Here is a 19,782-nt window from a genome sequence, read left to right as displayed (position 1 = left end):
TCTAAAGGCCTGCTGAGAGTCTGAGAGGGCACATTTGTGCCAATAGCGCAAGGTGTTCTTTGTTAGGCTACTTTCACACTTGCGCTTGATCGGATCCGTTCTGAACGGATCCGATCATATTAATGCAGACGGAGGCTCCGTTCAGTACGGATCCGTCTGCATTAATAACTTAGAAAAATTTCTAAGTGCGAAAGTAGCCTGAGCGGATCCGTTCAGAGTTTCAATGTAAAGTCAATGGGGGACGGATCCGCTTGAAGATTGAGCCATATGGTGTCATCTTCAAGCGGATCCGTTCCCATTGACTTACATTGTAAGTCTGAACGGATCCGCTCGCCTCCGTACGGCCAGGCGGACAGCTGAACGCAGCAAGCAGCGTTCAGCTGTCCGCCTGGCCGTGCGGAGCGGAGGATGAACGCCGCCAGACTGATGCAGTCTGAGCGGATCCGCTCCATTCAGACTGCATCAGGGCTGGACGGAGGCGTTCGGGTCCGCTCGTGAGCTCCTTCAAACGGAGCTCACGAGCGGACCGACGAACGCAAGTGTGAAAGTAGCCTTAGCGTGTTATATATATATTCTTATATATAAAAGAGATGTTTTTTTTTTTGGTGACTAGTATCGATCTCAGGGTTATGGGGCTCATAGCATTTTCAACCTGAATATCTAGTCTATCACTGGAGGCTTTAAGCCAATCTAGACATCTGGTCTGTATCGCTTTGTAGTAGGTTCTATAATCTGGTAGGCCTAACCCTCCTTTCCTTACTTGCTGTATTAAAAACTTATGAGCCAGTGTTGGCCTAAGTTTTTTCCATAAAAAGGAAGAAATAATTTTCCTTAATTTTCTGGAAGAAGGCCAGGAGGACTGGAATGGGTAGTACTTGCATCACGTAAAGTATTTTGGGGGAGTATGACAGTTTTCAGTAAAGCTCTTCACCCAAACCAGTAGACATAAGATATGTCCCATGATTGTAGATTAGTCTCCATCTGTCTAGGAAGATCCTGGTAATTAGCCTTGTACAATTTCCTCTACTTAATCTGCACCATCAATAGTTTGGAAGCTTTGTTTAATACCTTATTCAATTCTGTACGTGCCTGGTTTAATTGCTCAAGCACATCAGGGGATAACTTATTTTTGTGAGATTTCTCCAATTGTGCAATCTTATCGTGTAGCTTTAAACAGGTTTGTTGTCTAAGTTTATTAATAAGGGCCCCTAGAGCTATGAAGTGTCCCCTAATAACCGGCCTCTGATAATGGGCCTCTAGATATCTCTGGGGAGTCATTCATTCTAAAATAAACTTGTAGAGCTTCCTCTATTCGCTTTACATTTTTCCCTGCACTAAAAAGGGTGTAATTTAGTCTCCACCTATAAGCAGTTAGGGATATCCTGTAAATTATAATTAAGAAAAACCGGTGCATGGTCTGACAAAACTATATTCCCCATTTCTAATTTATGGCAGAGGTGTAATTGTTGTGGAGGAACAAACAGGTAATCTAGCCGGTGATATGATTGATGGAGGTGGGAGAAAAATGAGTAGTCCCTGTCCCTAGGGTGCAACAGTCGCCAGGCATCAACTAGTGTAGAGTCCGCCAGGGATGCCTGCAATCTATCCAGAGTCAGCTTGGAGATGGAAGTGGAGAGGCCGGAGGAATCCACAGATGGATCTAGTGCTACATTCAAATCTCCGCCTAGGATAGTGGAACCTTCTGCAAAATCTCTGACTAGCAGCAATACCTTACATATCCAATCAACCCGGTGAACGTTTGGGGCATATATGTTTCCCAGGGTAAACATCTGTGAGAAAGTAACAAGTTATATCATGTGATGATCAATAGTACAGTCCTGGCCAAAAGTTTTGAGAATGACACAAATATTAGTTTTCACAAAGTTTGCTGCTAAACTGCTTTTAGATCTTTGTTTCAGTTGTTTCTGTGATGTAGTGAAATATAATTACACGCACTTCATACGTTTCAAAGGCTTTTATCGACAATTGCATGATATTTATGCAAAGAGTCAGTATTTGCAGTGTTGGCCCTTCTTTTTCTGGACCTCTGCAATTCAACTGGGCATGCTCTCAATCAACTTCTGGGCCAATTCCTGACTGATAGCAACCCATTCTTTCATAATCACTTCTTGGAGTTTGTCAGAATTAGTGGGTTTTTGTTTGTCCACCCGCCTCTTGAGGATTGACCACAAGTTCTCAATGGAATTAAGATCTGGGGAGTTTCCAGGCCATGGACCCAAAATGTCAACGTTTTGGTCCCTGAGCCACTTAGTTATCACTTTTGCCTTATGGCACGGTGCTCCATCGTGCTGGAAAATGCATTGTTCTTCACCAAACTGTTGTTGGATTGTTGGAAGAAGTTGCTGTTGGAGGGTGTTTTAGTACCATTCTTTATTCATGGCTGTGTTTTTCGGCAAAATTGTGAGTGAGCCCACTCCCTTGGATGAGAAGCAACTCCACACATGAATGGTCTCAGGATGCTTTACTGTTGGCATGACACAGGACTGATGGTAGCGCTCACCTTTTCTTCTCCGGACAAGCCTTTTTCCTGATGCCCCAAACAATCGGAAAGAGGCTTCATCTGAGAATATGACTTTGCCCCAGTCCTCAGAAGTCCATTCACCATATTTTCTGCAGAAGATCAATCTGTCCCTGATGGTTTTTTTGGAGAAAAGTGGCTTCTTTGCTGCCCTTCTTGACACCAGGCCATCTTCCAAAAGTCTTCGCCTCACTGTGCGTGCAGATGCTCAGAAATGGCAGCAGGCAGGTGTGAGCGCAAGCTCTGCACCGGTGGTACTCCGATCCCGCAGCTGAATCCTCTTTAGTAGACGATCCTGGCGCTTGCTGGACTGTCTTGGACGCCCTGAAGCCATCTTAACAAGAATTGAACCTCTTTCCTTGAAGTTCTTGATGATCCTATAAATTGTTGATTGAGGTGCAATCTTAGTAGCCACAATATCCTTGCCTGTGAAGCCATTTTTATGCAACGCAATGATGGCTGCATGCGTTTCTTTGCAGGTCACAATGGTTAACAATGGAAGAACAATTATTTCAAGCATCACCCTCCTTTTAACAGGTCAAGTCTGCCATTTTAAACCAATGAGCCTGACATAATGATCTCCAGCCTTGTGCTCGTCAACATTCTCACCTGAGTTAAGACGATTACTGAAATGATCTCAGCAGGTCCTTTAATGACAGCAATGAAATGCAGTGGAAAGGTTTTTTGGGGATTAAGTTCATTTTCATGGCAAAGAAGGACTATGCTATTCATCTGATCACTCTTCATAACATTCTGGAGTATATGCAAATTGCTATTATAAAAACTTAAGCAGCAACTTTTCCAATTTCCAATATTAATGGAATTCTCAAAACTTTTGGCCACGACTGTACACAAATAGGTAATTAAATATCTAAGTTTAGACGTGCTCGGTTAAAAGTACCTTTAATTTTATAGATGGGTAATAGGCCAAAATAGCCCTAGTGTGAATCACTTACACAGACTAATACCGTGTCAGATGCTTCCACAGAAAAACAAAAAAAATTATCTTTTTTTCATTAAGGGCCAAAATGCAAGGGGAGGTATATAAGTAATGCTAGTAGGGGTATATGGGTTGTTTGAGTAGACAGGGGTCAAGGATTTGTCCCTAGTTATGACCGTATGGCTTGCTCAGCCCAGGGACACCTCCTGATGGTGGGGGTGCCCTGTCCCCGTACCTAAACCTATTGCGCCCCTAAATTGCTCTATATCCGATATCATAAGCTAGATTAATGAGAGTCTCTGAGGATGCTCATGGACGGACACTTAGAAATATAGTGATGTAAAGAAATACATAAACCTCGACACGTTTCTACCGCGACTGCGGTTCATCCGCAGTGCTCTAGACAAAAAAATAAAAAAAGACCAGGAGCCATTGGCTCCTAAACTAAAACATTTAGGAGCCAAATTACATTTTTTAGTCGCCAAATTTAAAATGCATATAATTAAAAAAAAAGGACTTTGAGAAGATGAGACGCAGGTCACAGTAGTGAGCCAGCACTACATATAGGAGAAAACAGCACCACATACCTCTCACATCCAGGGACATCTTCTGGGGGAAAAGGTGACTAAAAATGGCGAATTGCGTGGTTTAGAGTTTTTTTTTCTGTTACGGCCTTCACCGAGCGGAAATATTTTTTTATATTTTAATAGCTCACACTTTTTGGGACGTGGCGATATGTAATATGTTTATTCTTTATTGTTTGTAAATTTTATATGTAAAACTGGGAAGGGGGCCATTTAAACTTTTAGTATTTTTTTTTATTTTTATTTTTTATTTAATAACCATTTCTTCCCTTAGGGACTAGAACCTGGATCTTTTCATCCCTTGTGCTATTCACCCTGATAGAGATCTATCGACCAGCCCTCTCTATCGTCTATACAGCTGTCCATTCTGCAGTTGCAGGCTACCATTGGCAGCCTGGCAGGTTCGGTAGCAGACATACAGACCAGGATGGGGGAATTGGAGTCCCGGCCTCCGGCGGCACCACCTTCCCCAGCCCCTCCTGCCTTGCCTTCTACGTCCCAGGACGCGGCTCCAGGTACGGTCCGTGCCAGCCCCCAGATTGCCCCCTCGCACTTCATCCCCGAAAATCTGAAAAGGGACATTCTGGCAGGGAAGGACGTCAACCTGGCGTCCATTCTCATTGCGTCCCAGGACATGTCAGAAAATAAAGTGATCAGTTGCGGGGAGGTCTCGGTAGTTCTTAGGGCCAAGGACGCCCGACTGAACCGAAAACTATCGATTCCAGAGTTCGTCCTGGCTTTTAGCCTCTATAGGGACACCATATGCGGCGTCCAGCCACATAGGCGTGAAGAAATGGACTCGTACTTGTATCAGGTCACCGTACAAGTACGGCGGGACCAACTTCTACGACTACCACCGGTCTTTCTCGGCCAAGGCAGCCGCAGCCCTCGCCCAATTTCAGTTCCGCACGGACTGGGCGAATCTAGACATGGAGCTGTTTTGTCGCCATTTCGCGGGGTTACAGGCTCCAACAGGCGCGGCATGCCAATCAATTCAGCACACCGCCGACTGGTGTCCCAACCTCCCTTCCCCGGCCCGGGAGGGTTTCTTGCCAGGCCCGTCTGGCACCCAGCGGTTCCAGGGCTCCACCGATAAGCTGGGTAGGCCCATCACATATCTGGGGCAGAGTCAGGTGTGCAATAACTTCAACGCGTGGGGTTGCAGTTTTAATAGCTGTCGCGCATTGCACATCTGCTCCCTCTGTTTCAGGGCCCATCCCCGCCCCAGCTGCCCGAAGAGACAGCGCAAGAACTTATGACTGACCGACGTTAACATCGAGCTCCTGGGCGTCCTGTTGCAAAACCACCCCGACCACCAAGCCATCCAGTTCCTTCTCGCCGGATTCGAAAGGGGTTTCCATACGGGCCTCATTGCCCTCCCCCAAGTTTCCTGGGAGGGAAGGAACCTGCAGTCGGCTTGTCAAGATCCGGCGGCAGTAGCCACCCTCTTGCAGGACGAGGTCCGGAAGTTTTTTTTGCTGGGCCCGTTCAAGGCCATCCCCTTCACCACTTGGAGGATAAACCCCATTGGTTTGGTATCCAAACAATCATCCAATAAAAGGCATTTGATCTACGACTTGTCGGCTCCACACATGTCGCCCGTTCCCAGCCTCAACTCCCTGATCCCGTCAGAGGAGTTCTCCATGTCGTAAGCATCCATCGATGAGGCCATCCAGTACGTCCTGCTGGCCGGGGAAGGGGCTTGGCTGGCCAAGGCCGACATTGCGGACGCCTTTAAACTACTACCCATCCTTCTCCAGTTGTGGCAATATTACGGGTTGCGTTGGGTTGACGGGTACTATTTTGCCAACCGGCTCACCTTTGGGTCCAAAAGCAGCCCGTGGCTGTTTGACAGGTTCGCCTGTGCGCTGCACTGGATCCTTGTCCACCACGGGGGTCTGGACATGGTCATCCATTATTTGGATGACTTCCTGATCGTCGAGAGGCCCCAGGGTTCCCCCTCAGGGTTGGCAAGCCTGCTTCAGCTATTCGCCAGTCTCGAGGTCCCCGTGGCGTCGGCTAAAATAGAGGGTCCGGGCACGAGGGTCACCTTCTTAGGCATCACCCTGGATTCGGTCCGCATGGAGGCCAGCCTCCCCGCAGCCAAGCTGGCCAAGATCCAGTCCGCCGTCTCCTCCGCGGCCTCTTCCAGGGTCCTGTCCAAGCGGGAGCTTCAGTCCCTGCTTGGATCCCTCAACTGTGCGTTCAAGATCATGCCCGAGGGCAGGGCCTTCACTTCCCGGCTCCTCAGTCTCCTCCCGACAGCCCCGGATCAGGACTCCACCATCCAACTAGACGGACACGCCATGGCGGATCTCCAGATGTGGCAGGCTTTCCTGGCCGGGTGGAATGGTATCTCCTTGTTTGTACCATCCCCGGATTCAGCGTCCCCCGCGGTCTTCACCGATGCCACGGCCTCTCGCGGGTTCGCTGCCATCTTCCATCCACATTGGTTGGTTGGCGGTTGGCCGGTGGAGCTCATATCCGAGACTGAGGCCATGAAATCCTCCCCGCTGTTAGAATTATACCCAATTGTGGCGGCGGCCCATGTGTGGGGTCCTCTCTGGGCAAACAGGTCGGTTATCTTCAGGACAGACAGCCAGGTCCTAGTAGAGATCATATCCAAAGGGAGGGCCAAGTCTCGCAGGATCATGTCCCTATTGCGTAGACTTGTGTGGCTGTCCTTGTCATTTAATTTCCATATCGTCACGGTCCATATTCAGGGGGCACAGAACATAGCAGCGGACGCCCTGTCTCGTTTTAATTATGATGTCTTCTTTCAGGAGCTCCCAGAGGCAGACCCCGTCGGTGTTCCAGCTCCGCCGTTCAGCTCCCTCCTGTTGGACTAGAGCCCCTGATAGCGTCTGCACGGTCATTGGTCCAGCGCTCGCTAGCCGCCAACACCGCCAGGAACTATGACGCCGGGTTCAGAATTTTCAGGGAGTTCAGTGACACCCATCCCCGGGGGGAGGTGGACGAGGTCACGTTCATCATGGCTTTCATAGCCTATTGCCACACGCACCACCACCTGTCAGTTAACACCATCAGGCTGTATTTGGCCGGCATACAGCACCACCGGATGCTCGGCGACCCCTCTGCCAAATCCATTTTTTCCAATCAGGCCATCAAAGCCACCCTCAGGGGCACTCAGAAGGCTAGCACGGCGGTCCAGGTGCGCAGGCAACCAGTGTCAGGTGAGCTTTTCCGCAGATTGTCCGTAGCCCTAGACGGTCTCCCTTTTGGGCAATTGGCGAGCATCATCACCAAGGCAGCCATGTACCTAGGGTTCTAAGGGTTCCTTAGACCCGGGGAGTTCACCTGCGGCACGGTCAATCGAGCGACCCTGCTCAGGCGACATCTCACCTGGCACTCGGACCACTTCATACTGTCCATCCCATCCACCAAGACCAACCAGGCAGGTCCACCCACCGAGGTAGAGTTTTTTCCTACGGCCAACTGTTGGTGTCCCGTTAAGGTGCTTCAGGAGCTTCTGGCCTCCCTCCAGTCTCCCGCTTTAGACGAACCGTTGCTCCCAGTTAATGGTAGGCCCCTATCTTCGGCCCAGTTTGTCTCCAATATCCGCACCCTGGCGGCAGGATTGGGGTATAACCCCAGCACGATATCCGGGCACTCTTTTCGCATAGGGGCCGCGTCCGCAGCGTCCAGTCATCAGGTTCCAGCACATGTCATCCGCAGGATGGGTCGCTGGCGGTCATCCTGCTACGCAAGGTACATTCCCAACCCGCGAGTTGAGATCTCCAGAGCCTTTCGTTCATTGGCTTTATAGGTATCACGATGCTCCAATAAATACTTGTACCCTACACCGGGTCAGTTCTCTTTTTGCCCACTTCTCTAGGCCTTACCTCGTCACTGGCGCCGGGCACACTCCAGCCAGTCAGGTCAGGGCAGCACATAGGCATGCCTATTCTGTTCCTCGGTTAGCTCCTACCACAAATAGTTAAGGCTGCATTGCAGCCTGTAATTGTAGGCGGAGCTCCCTCCCGCATTTAAACCCCCGGCTACAAGCAGGAGGGCGCCCGTTCGTTGCCCCTCCCTCCCATCCCCTTTCTCAGTCATTCCTCCTGGGTGGCCCACTTCTCTAGGCCTTACCTCGTCACTGGCGCCGGGCACACTCCAGCCAATCAGGTCAGGGCAGCACATAGGCATGCCTATTCGGTTCCTCGGTTAGCTCCTACCACAAATAAATAAATTATATATATATATATATATATATATATATATATATATATATATACACACACACACACATACACACACACATATACACAGTTGCAAGAAAAAGTATGTGAACCCTTTGGAATGATATGGATTTCTGCACAAATTGGTCATAAAATGTGATCTGATCTTCATCTAAGTCACAACAATAGACAATCACAGTCTGCTTAACCTAATAACACACAAAGAATTAAATGTTACCGTGTTTTTATTGAACACACCATGTAAACATTCACAGTGCAGGTGGACAAAGTATGTGAACCCCTAGACTAATGACATCTCCAAGAGCTAATTGGAGTGAGGTGTCAGCCAACTGGAGTCCAATCAATGAGATGAGATTGGAGGTGTTGGTTATAGCTGCCCTGCCCTATAAAAAACACACACCAGTTCTGGGTTTGCTTTTCACAAGAAGCATTGCCTGATGTGAATGATGCCTCGCACAAAAGAGCTCTCAGAAGACCTATGATTAAGAATTGTTGACTTGCATAAAGCTGGAAAGGGTTATAAAAGTATCTCCAAAAGCCTTGCTGTTGATCAGTCCACGGTAAGACAAGTTATCTATAAATGGAGAAAGTTCAGCACTGCTGATACTCTCCCTGGGAGTGGCTGTCCTGTAAAGATGACTGCAAGAGCACAGCGCAGACTGCTTAATGAGGTGAAGAAGAATCCTAGAGTGTCAGCTAAAAACTTACAAAAGTCTCTGGCATATGCTAACATATCTGTTAGCGAATCTACGATACGTAAAACACTAAACAAGAATGGATTTCATGGGAGGATACCATAGAGGAAGCCAGTGCTGTCCAAAAAAAACCATTGCTGCACGTTTACAGTTTTCACAAGAGAACCTGGATGTTCCACAGCAGTACTGGCAAAATATTCTGTGGACAGATGAAACCAAAGTTGAGTTGTTTAGAAGAAACACAGAACACTATGTGTGGAGAAAAAGAGGCACAGCACACCAACATCAAAACCTCATCCCAACTGTGAAGTAAGGTGGTGGGGGCATCATGGTTTGGGGCTGGCTTGCTGCGTCAGGGCCTGGACGGATTGCTATCATCGAAGGAAAAATGAATTCCCAAGTTTATCAAGACATTTTGCAGGAAAACTTAAGGCCATCTGTCCACTAGCTGAAGCTCAACAGAAGATGGGTGTTGCAACAGGACAACTACCCAAAGCATAGAAGTAAATCAACAACAGAATGGCTTAGACAGAAGAAAATATGCCTTCTGGAGTGGCCCAGTCAGACTCCTGACCTCAACCCCATCGAGATGCTGTGGCATGACCTCAAGAAAGCAATTCATACCAGACATCCCAAGAATATTGCTGAACTGAAACAGTTCTGTAAAGAGGAATGGTCAAGAATTACTCCTGACCGTTGTGCACGTCTGATCTGCAACTACAGGAAACGTTTGGTTGAAGTTATTGCTGCCAAAGGAGGTTCAACCAGTTATTAAATCCAAGGGTTCACATACTTTTTCCACCTGCACTGTGAATGTTTACATGGTGTGTTCAATAAAAACATGGTAACATTTAATTATTTGTGTGTTATTAGTTTAAGCAGACTGTGATTGTCTATTGTTGTGACTTAAAATGTGATCTGATCTTCATCTATGACCAATTTGTGCAGAAATCCATATAATTCCAAAGGGTTCACATACTTTTTCTTGCAACTGTATATAGAGAGAGACATAGGAAGATAGAAATTATTACTGGAGCGCACCTAAAGTTAAACTGTGACGGGTAATAGCCGAGTATTTTTAGTATTTTTGTGAAAATAGATATACAAGGAAAATATTATATATAAAAGCATTGGTGGTGGGAGAAGGGCGGGCCCTCCATATTATGGTGGACGACCAGGTCCTGTCCCAAAAAGATACATGATGATTGATATATGTCAGTCATCAGAAAAAATAAGGGGCTTCACGTGCCATAGGGTACAGCTTTGAACTCTACTCAATACAAGAGGTAGAGGCAGGATTATAGATAGGGAGATAAAGCAGGTCATAAAAAAGCCGATGTAGGTTAGTCTCTCATTGAGACCACTCGGCGACTGGGATCGAAAACGGTATATCCATTCTGTTTCTTTTTGCAAGATTTTCCGGTCCCAGTCGCCTCTCCTCAAAGGTAGAGGAACAGTCTCAAGAGCAGAGAAAACTGTGGATTTCAAATCACCATGATGATGTTCATTCATATGATTGGCGATAGGTGTATCCTTGTGCTTAACTATATTGTTTATGTGTTCGCACACGCGCCGTCTCATTTCTCTGAAAGTCTTACCAATATAATCTTTAGGACAAGTACATTGTCCTATATAGATCACTCCCTTGGTTTTACAGTTGATAAAGTCTTTCACTATATGAGTATGGTTCGTGGCCGAACAAGTCACTGTCTTGGTAGTACGGATATAGTTGCAAGCCTTACAAGTGCCGCATTTAAAGACCCCCATTGGTTTTCTATCCAGCCAAGTGCCTTCTTTTGAAGGGCCAGTATAGTGGCTATGTACTAATCTGTCCTTAAGGCTTCTCCCTCTGCGATATGTGATAAGGGGACCCATATACCCCTACTAGCATTACTTATATACCTCCCCTTGCATTTTGGCCCTTGATGGAAAAAACTTTATTGTTATTATTTTTTGTTTTTCTGTGGAAGCATCTGACACAGTATTAGTCTGTGTAAGTGATTCACACTAGGGCTATTTTGGCCTATTACCCATCTATAAAATTAAAAGGTATTTTTAACTGAGCACGACTAAACTTAGATAAACATCTGTGAGCCTATAACTCCCTTGAGAAAGATATATCTCCCGTCAGGGTCAATTTGGGACGAACGCCGAGCAAAGGGGATCGACTTGTGTATAGCTATACTAACCCCTTTGGAAGCTGATCGAGGGGATGTGCTGTGAAACCACTGGTTATATTGCAGGCGAGATAGAGTAGGAACATGTTTATGTCGAAAGTTTGTTTCCTGTAACAAGGCTATTCTTACTTTATGCTTGTTCAAGAATCAGAAAATTTGGCTCCTCATTGCTGGTGCGTTCAACCCTTTTACATTAAAAGCTACAGACTTTAACATCAGCCATATCAGAATTATAATGGGGTGTAGGGGGTGATATGATAGAATCTCATAATATCCAAGGGAGAGTGCGCCATAACAAGATGCTTGAATCCAGATAGAAAAGCCTCATGTGTGAATCACTATTTACGCCTATATGTATTGCTCTAATCCTGTTGTGCTGACAAGGAGCAAGTTGTGGGATGGGGTAGACAGACAGGATGGGTAAATAGGAGAAACAAAAACACGTATAGGAACATGTTTTGCAGTAGGTGAAAATTCTTAAATGATATAAGAAATATTAAACCGTTGCAGTAAGAAAACATAGGGAAGAAACCGTACTGTAGACCCAGTCGGTCGGTCGTGAGGGGAGTAGAATTTCCATCCACATGGCCTATATCCACCTCACCGGGCATTGCTAAGGTATGGTAGCTGTAAGTTCTCCATATGGGCAGACCACTACTAGAAGGTGGGTGTAGATCTCAGATGTTATCTGGTGGGCTATCTTGAGTGGCTGGTATTCTTCTTGAGATCGTCTTGCAGGCTGAAGTTTTAGATCTCTGCAATTTGCCTGTAGACACAGGGGTCCAGGGAGTACTTACTGGGAGTGATAGTAGTCGATCTATATTTAGAGAACATTTCCAGTCCATGATATAAAGAGCTTCTATGTCTAGGGCTTCATATAACCTCTAGAGGTCGGCTATGGCCCGAACTGCTAGCTTGCGGCCAGGAGAATTGATAAGCAACCCAAAAGGGATACAACCATCGATAAGTGATTTTCCTACGTCTAAAAATGTCCAGCAGATGCGGCCATATCAGATCATACTGGCATGATGTGCTTGCAATTTTATCATCCCTAGGAATGGGCCCTATACCTCTATGTCCCAAGGTTTGTCTGCTGGGTATTTTGGATAATGATGGGTGGACTCACTATAATAAAATACTCCTGAGCGAATCCCTTTTTATGGCCCGCAAAGTGATTGCCATTAAGTGGATGGCAGAGGAATACCCTACAGTAGGCATATGGAAGAAACTAGTAAACCAGATCATACCTTTTGAAAAAGTACTTTATGTGAATAGAAAATGTCCTGAGAAATTTCAAAAAGTGTGGGGTTTGTGGTGTGATTCTAACCTGACTACCTCGCCTGGTTCTGCGGTTTCTGTGGATTCTTGAAATGTTATGCTAGGGAATATTACGCGCCTCTCCTGAGTCTCATAGCTTGAATTTTTTATCGCGAATGTATGCATGTCTTGTATAGCGAGTTTAGTGCAAATAATTCCGGTATACTGTATTTTATTGTACTTATGTCAGAAATAGTCGATGTACTTGTCACTGTATACTGCATGCAAAATACTTTGTATGCATATGTCTGTACCATGTAAGTGCCTTGTTACTCTTTTTCAATAAAACGAGTTTAAAAAAAAATAAAAATGTCCAGCAGAGGCCTCAGATGGTTCCGCTTGCGCAGCGTCATGGAGGAGAGGTCCTGGTAGATGGAAACAGTAGATCCCTCAAACACAAAAACAGATCTGGAGGCCGCTAGGATTTGGAGGCCTAGTAGGCTTGTGAAGATGGTGGTAAGGGATGTGCTCAGCATATCAGGCGTCACCGATTCAGGTATGCCTTTCAGCCCGAGATTATTCCTGCGACCACGGTTTTCTTGGTCTTCTATTAAGGAATATAGGTGGTTCACATGGGCCTGGCAGTTTTCAAGATTATGAGAGACTTCATTTTTAAAATCTACCAAGGATGTTTGTGTAGACTATTGCCTCCAATCGGGAGTGCATGTGCCTTAAGTCTTGTTTGATATCTTTTAATTCACGTATTAGGGGATCCAGTGATTGTGTCATCAGTTCCTTGAGAAAAATTTTAGATATCCTCTGGTCTTCTCTCTCTGCAGAGGCCTCTTCTGCTTCACTCCCCATCAGCCTCCGAGTCTTCAGTCTGAGGCGCGTGAATGTCTCGCTGTTTTGCCGGCGCCATCTTGCCTGATTCAAGTGCCATAGCTGCTGGCATTCTCTTAATAAAGTGCTCGATCTCTCCTTGTGTAGAGTACAGTTTTGAGGTTCTCTGGAGGTCTCTGGACCTGTTCCTCAAGGTTTTGCCCATTTTTGGGACGTCGGATGCTGACAATTTACCCGGTTAAGGCAGGCCTGCAGCGGAGCTCGGTGAGCAGCTTGCATGTGGCTCCGCTGCGAAACTCCACCCCCTCCATCCTCTGTGACTTTGATGTGTACCAAGGTAGCATCGATGGAAGACAAAACAGATCTGAACTTGGAATGTTTGTTGATGTTGTAATGAAGTTTGCCTCCACGCTTCCAGATGATCAGAACTATAAAATCTATACTGACAACTACTTCACCTCTGTCCCATTAGTAGTTCAGCAACTTGACCGCTAAAGCATTATTTGGGAACAGCCAGGCAACTGTGCTTACGCAACTTTGTCCTCGAAGATGAGAAGAGCTTGAAGCAAAAGGGGAGAGGAAGCTTTGATGTCAGCGTGGAGGCAAACCACAACATCTGTGCAGTGATATGGTACGGCAACAGGGCAGTCACCCTCGTGTAATCCTTTGCCGGCCCAGAACCTGTTACCAAGATTCAACGTTAGAACAAAGCCACCAGTGCAATGCAAATACTGATGGTCTTTAAACTATTAAAAAGTGCACTCCTCAACATTGAATTCGAAAGACAAAGAAGGATAGGCAAGGAATTATTGAAATTTGTAGACATGTTAATGACATGCAAATCCTAAAAAATAGGAACAAAATATTCAGAACACCTCGATTTAATCAGAAATACACAAACGTAAACGTCTTTGCATGCTATCAATGAGGTTATTAAAATGGTTTTCTGACATTTGACTACTGATGACCATCCTCTGTACCTGAAATGATGACTATAGAGGTCCAGCTACCGGACATTATGCCACTCCACACCATAATCCTAGGAGTGACATTGTGATGTTCCCTTGAAGAAGCCTCTTTATGGCATTGTCCACGTGGTCTCTAGCTATCATTATATCCAAGACTAAAGCAGGACTCATTAGTGAAGACCTCCATTCCAGCCTCCATTGCCATCTTGCTGTGCACCATGATAACCTTTGAGTGGTGCCGTGAGGTCAATGGAAAACCTGTAGCTGGATGTCTGACTCATAGCCCAATGTAGTAGAAACGCCTTTTGATGGTTTGTGTAGACACTGCTTGCCGCCCTAGGCTTGGGACGTGACAGTCAATTATACTTGCAATACAGAATGGATCACTACGCACCATTCTTCTAATCAGACAATCTGTTGGTGCAGAGATTCTCCTCTATGCACATCTTGCACTTATCCCAGTTCGTCGTTGTTCTCCCTTCTGTGACAAGCAATTCTGAACGCCAACATCTTGGCCTAGGCATGTTGCGATCTTTCAGAGTGATAAACCAAGGTCTCTCAGGTGAAGGATTCTTTCCCTCTCAGTTTGCAACAAGTGGCAATAACTGGCACATTGACAAACAGGAGGCATCGCATAATCATCCAACATGACTCGATATGATTTTTGAGGTTTCATGTGGTTAAAAAAAATTAAATCTGCCTTTTATGCCCGTCCCACATGCCACAGATTGGAGCTAGGTGCTTGAAAATTTCATTATTTGCTGATCTTTGCGACACCTGCTAAGAAGCTTACATTTAGAAACAGCACGGGTTGTGCCAAAGTTATAGAGGGGCTGGCACCTCTGTGTGTGGAAATTGACTTGTATTGCGAATTTCCAAATCTGCAATGTCAACCACTGTATGTTTTGTGGTTTTAGCTGCGAATTTCACCCTTTTCAATAGAAAAGTGAAATCTACAGCAAAACCGCATCTAATCTGCAAGAAAACGACTTTTAGACAGTAAGGATTTTGATATGCTGCGGAAACGCACAAAAATCCACATGGAAATCTTATGTGCATTCAGATGCACTCGAGTGCAGTTAGCCTTGGGGCGCCTTCACACGCTGCAGATTTTGTTGCAGAAAATGCTGCAACTAAAAATCAGTTCATTAATCTGAATGGGGCTGAAAGCACATGGATTTCTGAAAGCCCCATTCGGGTAAATGGAACTGATTTTCAGTCGTGGAATTTTCTGCAACAAAATCCGCCGCATGTTAAGGCACCCCTAGGGCTCATGCACACGAACATGTGCGGTCCATGCTACTGACCGGTCGTGTGCCCGCTGTTTGCGGAGGTGGCTCCATTCATTTGAATGGGTCCACGATCTGCAAGATTTTGTCCGCCGCAAAAAAAAATATGTTCAATTTTTTTTACACATATACTAACGGAGCCCACCACACATATACTAACAGAGCCCACCACAATTGGAGAGCACACCACGATTGCGCGACCACCCTCCATTCCTTCTTAGGGGACTGCTGAAAATAGCCGAGGATTGCAGTGCCCTTCCCATTCATTTTAATGGGACTTCTGAAAATAGCTGAGCCCCACCTCATAGTTTAATCAAACCAATATTTTCGGCACAGGCCGTATGTTTTTGATGTCCGCAAAAATGCGCACAGTTCAGCATGTCCGCAAAAAAACACAATAGACTTTAATGGAGCCACATCCTGATTTTCTCTGGACATGTTTCATTTGTTTTGCGGAGCCATGGAATGGAAGGAAAGATGCGGACAGCACACAGTGTGCTTTCCGCCTCTTTTGGGGCCCCATAGAAGTGAATGGATCCGCATCTATTCCGCAAAATTGCGGATCAGATGCAGAAAGCTGACAGAACTGACAGAAATAATTGACTTAATAACTGAAGTGTGACCTGGAGGCTACATCCACACGACTGTATGTATTTTGCAGTCCGCAAAAAATACGGATGATATCAGTGTTGCATCCTTTTTTTTTTTTGCAGATCCATTGTAACAATGCCTATCCTTGTCCGCAAAACGGACAAGAATAAGACATGCTCTTCATATTTTGCTGGGCTACGTGTGCTGTCCGCATTTTTTGAAGACCCAGTGAAATGAATGGTTCCTCATCCAATCCACACAAAAAACAAAACAAAAAACGGAACAGACACAGAAACAAAATACGTTAGTGTGAATGTAGCCTAAACCTGCTCAGGCCAATTAAGCAAGCGATTGTCAAGAAGGAAGCGTTCCCCCAGGCAATCGCTTGCTAGTCAGCAATTTCCTCCGCAGCATGGGGAGGAGCGATCGTTATGCCATTGCTCGTCCCCATGCTTTATAGTGGTTTGCCGGCAGCAGATCGCTATTAGACAGCACGATCTGTCGCTGGCGAGTGCTAATCTTTAAGCATGCTTAAAAATCAGAACTGCCCGATGAACGAGCAATCGGCGCCATTATTACACTGCAAGATGATCGCTAATGAGCGTTTATGCAAATGCTCATTAGCCAGTGTAATACAGCCCTTAAGCCTCATTCACACGTCAGTGTTTCACGGACGTGTGCTGTACATGTTCTCCACGGACAGCACATGTCCCCATTTATTTTAATGTGTGTATTCACACATCAGTGTTTTAGCACAGTCCGTGGGTCAGTGTTTTTAGCACGGATGCATGCTCTATTTTGTCTGTGTTCAGGGATCCATCACGTCCATTATAGTCTATGGGTCTGTAAAAACCACGGATGCAACACGGTCACGAATTTTCACGAATCACGGTTTCACGAATCATTAAGAAGAGACTCTTTGAAAATTATTTTTCAGCTGTTCAGTGTCAATGAAACACGGACAGCCAAAAACGGACCAAACAGGGATCTGTGAGAAATATGGATTAATATTTACTGTCAGCCATGTCCCTACACCCGCTATTTGCTGAAAGATAGAGGTAGGGAATTCCACAGGAGGGCCCTGCTTCAAAGCCCCAGCCATATGGCAGGGAACTTCTTGCAGGCCACCTTTGTTTACAATTTCACACCCCATTCAGACAGCATGGATCCTGCAGGAAAACCTCCCTGCAGGGGGTCCAAGCCATTCCCCAGTTCAATCAAATCTAGAAGACAGCATGGAACCGTCGATTTATAAGGTATTATGAATCGCCGGGCCATCACAGGCGCAAACTGGATACATATTTGTGTCCCGGAGGCCACGGTGAACATGCCCTTGGTCTTAGTTTGGTGGTGGAATGCCAGGGAAGGGAGATATACATATCTCCCCACAGAAACCTAATAACGGTACCATGCTTGGACTCTACTGGTAGCCGCAACCCAGGCGGATCCGTTGGTCTCAGAACCATCTCCCTGTGACCTTCTGGCCTGGAGCTACGAACCCTAAAGGGTTTTGTGGGTCATTTGCTGCCAGCCCAGCAGAGGAAAGGGGGGGGGGGGTGGACCGCTCCCAAGGGCCGGGAGGGAACGGCTACAGGTTAAAAGGCTTGTGCCAGCAAGCGGGCGTGTCTTTTCTCTGAAAGAGGGTCACATCATGCCATGTGTATAGAAGGACATGCAACTAGCTGACATCACTGCTCTCCATGTGAATACAGCAAAGGTTTAACCATAACCCAAACGATCATTCATCTACCCGGTAACTGACTTGAACTTTGTGTAATCCTGTTTATACCATATTACCTGTATTTGTAACCTCAGCCCACTGTATATATTCTGTGTGTATAGTGTTATATCTAGTGTGCCCTTAAGGTGATTAAATATATAATTTAATCTTGTGCTGTCTTGTATCTCGAGCACGAATCCCCACGTCCATGTTTCGGCCTAGTTATAAGCTACCGCAGATTGGTTTCTCACCCTATATAATCCCGTTAGCGGACCGGGCTTATATCAAACGAGAAGCTAGTGGCAGATACGCGGGCTGAGAAAGCGGCAGTGAAAAGGCTCTCTCAGCTTGTTTCCTCTCTGTGCCCGTGTGTACAGGAGATGTCTGTGTAAACTGTACCAAGCTGACCTTACATGCTCCTCCAGGAGGGCGTAACGTCACGTCTTGGTAACCAGGGACCATACCGCGTCTCATGAGCTCGACGTAGTTGACATCAAGAAGGCGCGAGGGGTGGTATCCCTCACAGGATCCTTTACGGACAGCTTCACGGATGCATCACTGACCACCTACTCACGTGAATGAGGCTTTATTCACACGTCAATGATTTCCATCATTGATTGTGAGCCAAAACCAGGAGTGGAGCCTCCACAGAGACGAGGAAAAGATCTGCACCTGTTCTTAGTTCTTAGACATGGGGAGAACATATATTCCACGTTAGGGATCGACCGATTATCGGTTTTACCGACATTATCGGCTGATATTCAGGATTTTGACCGCTATCGGTATCGCCATCTATTTTGCCGATATTCCGATAGCGTATGGGGAACATAGATCGCGCTGCTGTCAGCTCTCTCCGTGTTCCCTCAGCAGCACAGGGGAGAAGGAAGCAGCGTCTCCCTCCCCCTGTGTAGCTGCTGCCGCCAATGAAAGGACAGGGGACAAGAGAAGGGGAGGGGCTGTGGCCACTGCGCCACCAATGAAGAGAAGTCTCTCATTCATTCTAATTTCAAATTGAACAGGAGGCGGGAGCTGCAGAATCACATAGCCGGCTCCCGACCTGTATGAGCGGTAGCTGCGATCTGCGGTAGTTAACCCCTCAGGTGCCGCGGATCGCAGCTACCGCTCATAGAGGTCGGGAGCCGGCTATGTGATTCTGCAGCCAGCTCCCGCCTCCTGTATATGAATAAATGAGAGATTTCTCTTCATTGGTGGTGTGGTGCAGTGCGCCCCCCCCCCCCCCAAGCCCAGTATTAGACATTGGTAGCGCAGTGCGCCCCCCGACCCAAGCCCCCCAGTATTAATCATTGGTGGCGCAGTGCGCCCCCCCCCCCCACCAGGATCCCCTCTCCCCTGCTCCTCTGATCGGAGCCCCAGCAGTGTAATCCTGGGGCTCCGATCAGTTACCATGGCAGCCAGGACGCTATTGAAGCCCTGGCTGCCATGGTAAGCTCCATGCTGCTGTGTGCACAAAGCACAGAGCAGCAGGGACAGTGTGAGCTCCTATTCACCCTGATGGAGATCTATCAGGGTGAATAGGACAAGGGTTCTAGTCCTTAAGGAAGCTAAAAGTTAGTAAAAAAAATAAAAGTAAAAAAAATAAAAATAAAACACCAAAATATTAAGCATAAATGAAAAAGAAAGATTAAAAAAAAATAATAAACTACACATTAACAATAAACTAAAATTTTCAGCAGATTTGTGTAGGAATTTATTTATTTTTTTCAAAAATGAAAATTCCCAGAATATCGGTATAAATTATCGGCTATCGGCCTGAAAGTTCACAACTTATCGGTATCGGCCCTAAAAAAAAAAATCTATAATCGGTCGATCCCTATTCCACGTATACAGGTGTATACTGAGTTCCCTGTGCTTCCTAGATGGGGAATGAACAGGATATATGTGGAGTTTATTTGCTGAAGGAACATATTCTACTCCTGCTGCGTCCGTCACACAGTACAG

At 46.2% G+C, this 19,782-nt stretch overlaps 1 protein-coding gene across 1 annotated transcript in view; it reads right to left on the bottom strand.

Annotated features, from left to right (window-relative positions):
• The window catches only part of LOC122934343 (gastrula zinc finger protein XlCGF66.1-like), a 34,106-nt gene that overhangs the window by 8,482 nt on the left and 5,842 nt on the right, over positions 1–19,782 (bottom strand). The window lies entirely within an intron of this gene.

Source organism: Bufo gargarizans, chromosome 4 (assembly GCF_014858855.1).
Source record: "Bufo gargarizans isolate SCDJY-AF-19 chromosome 4, ASM1485885v1, whole genome shotgun sequence".
Taxonomy (NCBI): Eukaryota; Metazoa; Chordata; class Amphibia; order Anura; family Bufonidae; genus Bufo; species Bufo gargarizans.
The sequence above is the reverse complement of the archived record's forward strand: the minus strand, read 5'-3'. Positions and strand labels throughout refer to the sequence as shown.